We start from the raw sequence: 7,013 nt of genomic DNA, 5'->3' as shown, positions 1-7,013 counted from the left end.
GAAGTTTGCCAGCCATGCCACGATGTTGGGGGGGAGGGGCTTGATGGCTTTGTTGATCACAGTGTTGTGATGCACTAAATCAAAAGTTTTTTTGAAGTCAATAAAGATAAGGGCTACAGAGGTCTTTCGTTTATCCAAGTTACTGTGAATAAAGTCAAGTGTGTGTGTGTGTGTGTGTGTGTGTGTGTGTGTGTGTGCAATTCACTTCGGTCGTCTGCTGGTCACCCAGCCAGTCTTCCCCATTACAGAGCGTGCTCAGAGCTCATAGACCGATCTTCGGGTAGGTCTGAGACCACAATACACTCCACACACCGGGAAAGCGAGACCACAACCTCTCGAGTTACATCCCGTACTTATTTACTGCTAGGTGAACAGGGGCCACACATTAAGAGGCATGCCCATTTGCCTCGCCGCCTCCGGGACTCGAACCCGGCCCTCTCGATTGTGAGTCGAGCGTCCTAACCACTACAGTACGTGTGTATGTGTGTGTGTGTTTAATTAGCGGGTTCCTCTATGGATAATGGTATTAGTGATGTCATGAGATGTAAAACCTATATTAGAATACTTGTAGATTCTATTAAGAGTAAGGAGTGAGTGCCCTCTACTTCCCATAGCTCAGTCCCCTTCTGTTTCTGTTGTCTTTATCCCCCTTTCTGTCCTTTCTTGGGCAGCCAGGGTTTTTATTTTTACCCTCAGGAATACCAGTGTCCCTGCCCAAGGATGACATTGCTGGTTGGGGTGGGGTTTGCAACCCTTCCCTGCAAAATAGTCTACAGCCATTACCAGAGTTAGAGGTAGAGGTTAGGGTTGAGTCTCTAGGCACGGGCGAGACCCTCTTGCCACGATCCCCATCCGGTTCTGCTGGAGGATCCGACAGTGCAAACCCTTCGGTTGCCAAGGCAACCGAGGGGCTTCCCTACCCTTATGACGGATGCAGGGGAAATCTCGCGAGATCCCTGTGTCCTGAGAGAGATGGGAGGATCCCCTCGCCCTATTTTTAACTTTGGGGGTGCTGGTGGGGCTGCAGACGTGGCGCCTGCCCTTTGGACCATTCCTGTGGTAAACCTTCGCAGTGTTCTACGTGTAGGCTCTTGGAACGTTGTGAGCCTCTCAGAGGATAACCGACTCCCTCATCTATCGGATGAGATCAGTAGGTTGAGGGTGGATATGATGGGATTCTCTGAGACAAGGAGGCTTGGCAGAGGCGAGACCAGTAGCAAGGGTTTTACTTATTATTGGTCCGGGATGAAAAATGGTAAACATGTCAAGGGGGTAACCATAGGCGTCTCCAGCACACTACAGCCGTCCGTTTTAGAGGTTACTCCGGTTGATGAGCTTATAATGTGACTAAGGTTGAAGCACAGTCTAGGCTTCATGTTTGTTGTTGCAGTATGCGCTCCTACTGAGGTGTGTGAAACTGAAGAAAAGAAGACGTTCTACGCAAAACTCGACTCTGTACTGGACCAGTGTCTCTGTCGTGATGCACTTACTGTCTTGGGTGACATTAATGCTGTCACTGGCTCTGAGAGAGCCGGTTACGAGTTATGTGTTGGTCTCCATGGCTCTGGTAACATGAATGACAACAGTTCTTTCCTTCTGAATCTTGTAAGATCCAGAAGCTTGAGAATTGCAGGTTCTTGGTATCAGAGAATAGCGTTGGACTTGGTATAGCAATGCCGGAGAGGTAGCGAAGGAGATCGACCATATCTTTGCTAGTACTCGTTGGAGGATCCTTCAGAACTGCATGGATTTTCGGATTGCTGAGTTCTTTGCGACTGATCACAGGCTTGTTGTTGCTACACTCAAACTGCATGTCAAGTCCATAAACCCTCCAAGATGTGACCACACTGTGTTTCATCCTGAGAAATTGAAGGACTTGACATGTGCCCAGGGCTGGGATTTATAGAAATGTACTTAGCATTTCTTAAAATATTTACTTAGCTGGGGCATTTTGCTTGAGACCTAGTGAGACAGGCTAAGGAAGTGCTAAGGCATGGACTTAGGCCTTGTGGAGTAGGCCCTAGCTAGGGCAGGTTCCATGTATAAGAAGGTGTGATGGCAAAACATCTAAGAGCAAAAAAGTCATATTTCTACAATAACATACCGTAAATAACTTATAAATAAGTTAATAAAAGCATAAATATGAACTTTACTGTTTTTCATTCGGTTATGATTAATGGAAAAGAACGTTTGAGATAAGTGATTATTTTCCGGGACTGAAGAATTCATGGACAAAGCCTAACGCGACCTTCACCAGCCATAACAAACTACTACGCGGTACGCTTCAATTAACTCTGAGCAGTCCGTCGTCGCAGCGCTTCAAGATGGAGAAACAACCTTCTGATACCCCTCGGAGGAGTGAAAACTGGACAAGGGACGCTGTATTAATACAGTCAAGGTTTGCTGCATACAACAAGGCTGTGTTGAAAGGTAGCTTTTCTCAAAACGTCCGCACCGCGGACAAACACCTTTTCCGGTTAACATATACGTGTTCATACTCACGAGGGGCTATAATTATCATGTGAGTCCCATCTATGGCTTCAACAACTCCTGGGCAATTTGGAATTGCTTGGAAATGCCTCTTATTATTTTCAAGTTGTTCAAGGTTGATAGGAAACCGTATAAACTTGGTTGCAATATTATGAGCAGACAAGGCATCTACAGTTTAGCTTATTACTCTGCTAATTGTAGGTTGTGAGAGACCAAAATCATCACCATTGCATAACAGCATTTTTCCAGTTGCTAGATATCGGAGAATTACCAATGCCTTCATCTCCGGGGTGACAGCCACCCCAGCAGTTGACAGTCTCCAATCGGTTTGGGTTGCTAGACATCGTTGAGGACCCAGTAGACCTATGGGATACCTGCAAACATGAGACTCTTGAGGCTGCCAAAAAATGCGTTGGGGAGCGCCCTAGGTTACGGAGTGACTTCGTCTCAATAGAGACACTGGAGAGTATAAAAACTTGCTGGGAACTGTTAAAAACAATACAATTTAAAATGGCAGAGTAGTTAAAAAACTAATAAAAAGTTAAAAACAATACAATATTTAAAACAAAAAAAGACAATAAAACGAAATAAAATATTAAAATACAATAATAAAATAAGAATAAAATTCAAAGCTTTGGGAGAAGCCCAGCTTCTCCCAAAAACTAAAACGTCATGGCCCTGGGCCAGACACTCTGGTCCAAGGACCTTTGAGATATAATAGACACCGCTATCTCTACCGCGACAGCGGTAGAGGTAGCGGTGTCGTAACTCAATCAAACTAGGGCACTCTACAAGAAGGTGCCGCACGGTGAGCGGCACCAGGCAGTCATCACAGTAAGGTTGAGGGTCCCTGGTCATCAGGTACCTTTGTGTAAGGTACGTGTGACCTATACGCAGTCGCGCCAATAAAGTCTGTGCACGGCGATCCCGGACATGGGTGTATGTCCATTGAGGGAGTGTAAATAGTGATCTCTCCCATTTTCGAGGTTGCGACCCCCGTTAGCCATCTCCTTTGCCAAATTGCTGCAACCGCCACACGAATTAGAGGAAATACATCTCGAAACGGAACAGGGGCAGGAGATGGAGCGCGACTTGCTACCTCTTTAGCGTGGCGGTCTGCGTGTTCATTCCTTGGAACACCAATGTGACCAGGGACCCAACAGAACCCAACAGGATATCCTCGTTCTGTCAGAAGATATAGCCACTCCAAGGCTGATAAAACCAAAGGGTTAAAGGATATAGTGCAAGAGAGCAGTAAGAGCACTGCGACAGTCACTAAAAATTGTAAAAGACGAAACCGGTAGAGTAAAAATAATCTGTAAAGCTAGGACTATGGCAGACAGCTCCGCAGTAAAGACGGATGCCACTGAAGGAAGGCTGCCAGACCGATAAAAGAGGAAAACCACACTAAACCCAACGCCTGCGTCGGTTTGGAACCATCAGTAAAAAACAGGAATATCATCAGAATGGATAAAAAAAGTGTTCTAAAAACCGTGTGTGGGACAGAGCTGGCAGAAAATCCTTCTTACCATCCATGGCAGGAGGGCATAATGAGATAACAGGAAGTTGCCAATAACCAACTCATGGGAGCCGGAAAGAGTACACAGGAGTGGGGTCGATAGATAACTCTGCCATGGGATTTGCAACTCGAAGGCCAAAAGGTTTAAGGAGACTCGGTCGAGTGACATACGCCTGCGAGCGCGAGTCCCGCAACATTGACACACAGGGACAGAATCAGGAAGACGGTGGGTGCGAAACCAACACCGGAGCATCGAAGACTGGCGCCGGAGGTCGAGCGGCCAGAAACCAGCATCCACTAGAAGGCTAGGTATTGGAGATGTCCGAAATGCACCCGTAGCCAAGCGGACCCCAGCATGATGCACGGGGTCAAGCGTGCGTAGTCGTGCATCCGTTGCGGATGAGTAGATCTCACAGCCGTATTCCAGCTTCGGAAGTATGAGTGTACGGTGAAGCAGCAGCAACGTGTCCCTGTCCGCACCCCAAGAGGTGTGACTTAAAACCCGAAGAAGGGATAATGCCTGCCGACAAGACGCCTTAAGAGAACGGAAATGGGAACCCAGGTGAGACGGTTGTCAAATAAAGGCCAAGATATCGAGTCGCCTCCACGCATGAGAGGCGTCTATTGGCGAGGTATAAATCAGGGTCTGGATGGACACCACGGTTGCGACAAAATGCATAGCTACGGTCTTCGAGGTGGAGAATCGAAAACCGTTCATGTTGGCCCAACTGGACACCCTATTGATCGCCAGTTGGAGCTTGCGCTCAATCAGTGACATCCTAGCAGCAGCAAAAGAAATACATAAATCATCAACATATAAGGAGCTGTGAATGCCATCTGGGAGAGTATCTATAACACCATTTATGGCGACTGCGAATAATGTAACACTAAGAATACTTCCTGTGGGACACCGTCATTTAGAGCAGTAGCCTCAGAGAACACTCCCACTCGAACCCGTAAAAACGTCTGGATAAAAACTGCTGGATAAAAATAGGAAGGTGGCCACGAAGGCCAAAATTAAACAAAGACTGTAAAATGCCATGACACCAAGCCGTGTCGTAGGCCTTCTCCAGGTCAAAAAGACTGTTACTTGATGGTGGTGATTAGCGAAGGCCTCACAAATGGAAGACTCTAGGGATAAAAGAGCATCAGTAGTAGACCTCATCTTTCGGAAGCCGTACTGTACCGATGACAAGTACTTCCCTCTCCAAGTACCACATGAGTCTTACATTTACCATCTTTTCTAACACTTTACAAATGCAGGATGTCAAAGATATAGGACGGTAGTTCGTAGCCTGGAGATTATCTTTCCCAGGCTTCGGAAATGGGAGAACCACTGCCACAGCCCAAGAAGATGGAAAGTCACCGGTATGCCAAATCATATTATAAAGATTTAAAAGAAAGTTAAAAGCAGTGTCAGACATGTGGCGCAAGAAGGCATAAGGTATATCATCTGGCCCAGGAGAAGAGTCGTGACACTGGGACAAAGCAGTCCGCAACTCGGAAGCAGAGAAAGGGACATTATAAGACTCCTCCAGCGGAAGAAAAGTTTATGCCGAGAGATTCCATTCTCTGGCGGTGACGTGCGCCCGGAGCTGCAGGATGCCTCTGGGAAACACTGGCAAAGTGCTCCGCGAAGAGGTCGGCGACATTCCTAGGGTCTGCCACCGTTCGCCCAGCAGACAACAAAATTGGTGGGGAAGGAGCAGAATACTTCCCAGCAATTCGGCGGACTTTGTTGAAGACATCCGTAAGAGGGTGCGGACGTTTATGGAAGAGACATAGGCTTTCCACGAGGCTCTTTGTGCCTCTTTCAAAACGCGGCGGGCCCGAGCTCGGCAGCGCCGAAAAGCTTCCAGGCACTGCGGGTCCCCACGATGTCGCCGGAGACGAGAGAAAGCTGCCCGTTTCTCTTTCACCGCTGCAGTGCATGCTGCGTTCCACCAAGGAACGGGACGCTTAGTAAAGCGACCTGACGTCCTAGGGATTGTCTGAAGCGCTAAAGAAATAAAAAATCGGTAAAATAATCAACAGCCTCAGCACAAGTAGAAAAGTCAGCCAGCGGACGGATAAAAGAGCTAAGGTCTGTGAATCGACGCCAATCTGCCTTGTCTAAAACCCAGCGTGGGGCCGGGACTGTGGCTCAGAGTTCACAGATTCCAATAAAATCGGAAAGTGGTCACTACCGTGTAAATCCGGTAGGACTCGCCAATTAAAATCAAGGAAAGAATTAGATGTACAAAGAGAAAGATCGATAGCTGTAAAAGTCCCAGTAGGACTGTGGAAATGTGTAACATCCCAGAATTTAAAACCTCAATCCCTCATCCTCAATAAAAGAACCGATTAAAACCCCACGAGGATTACTAGCACCTTCATCCCACAATGGGTGACGGCCGTTAAAATCTCCCAACAAAGAAAAGGCGGAGTCAGCTGACGCACCAGGCCGTCAAGCTCACCCCTGGAGACAGGAAGCCGAGGAGGAGATATAAACTGCAAATGGTGTACAGTCGTCCCATAAAGACCTTAACAGCAACCACCTGAAGGGGAGAGTTAAGTTTTAACGGGATAACAGGTATATCCTAACGGACTAGAATAGCTGTGCCACTGTGGTGGCCCTGGTCAGGGAAAGGAGTGTTAAAAAGGGCACGATAGCCAGGAGGACTAGAATAAGTACTATCACCTAGCATAGTCTCTTGTAGAGCTACACAGGCTTGAGAGAACTCCGATAGCAAAGCTCGGAGTTCCCCCCACGAGGCACGAAGGCCTCTACAGTTCCACTGTAGAAGCTTGAAGATGACTATTTGGGTGCAGTGGACGGGCGAGCCTTTTGAGGCTGCCCGTGACTCACCTGACTAGAAATAATCAAACGACGAGAAGACACCGGGAGTTGAGATGTGCCGGGTCGTTGGACCGCAGCCTTTCGGCTTATCGGTGAGTGATGCGAACCATCATCACTCCTACCGGTCCTCGGAGGACGAGGATCAGGCTGGACTGCACTTTTGAT

Source organism: Portunus trituberculatus, chromosome 47 (genome assembly GCF_017591435.1).
Source record: "Portunus trituberculatus isolate SZX2019 chromosome 47, ASM1759143v1, whole genome shotgun sequence".
Taxonomy (NCBI): Eukaryota; Metazoa; Arthropoda; class Malacostraca; order Decapoda; family Portunidae; genus Portunus; species Portunus trituberculatus.
The sequence above is the reverse complement of the archived record's forward strand: the minus strand, read 5'-3'. Positions refer to the sequence as shown.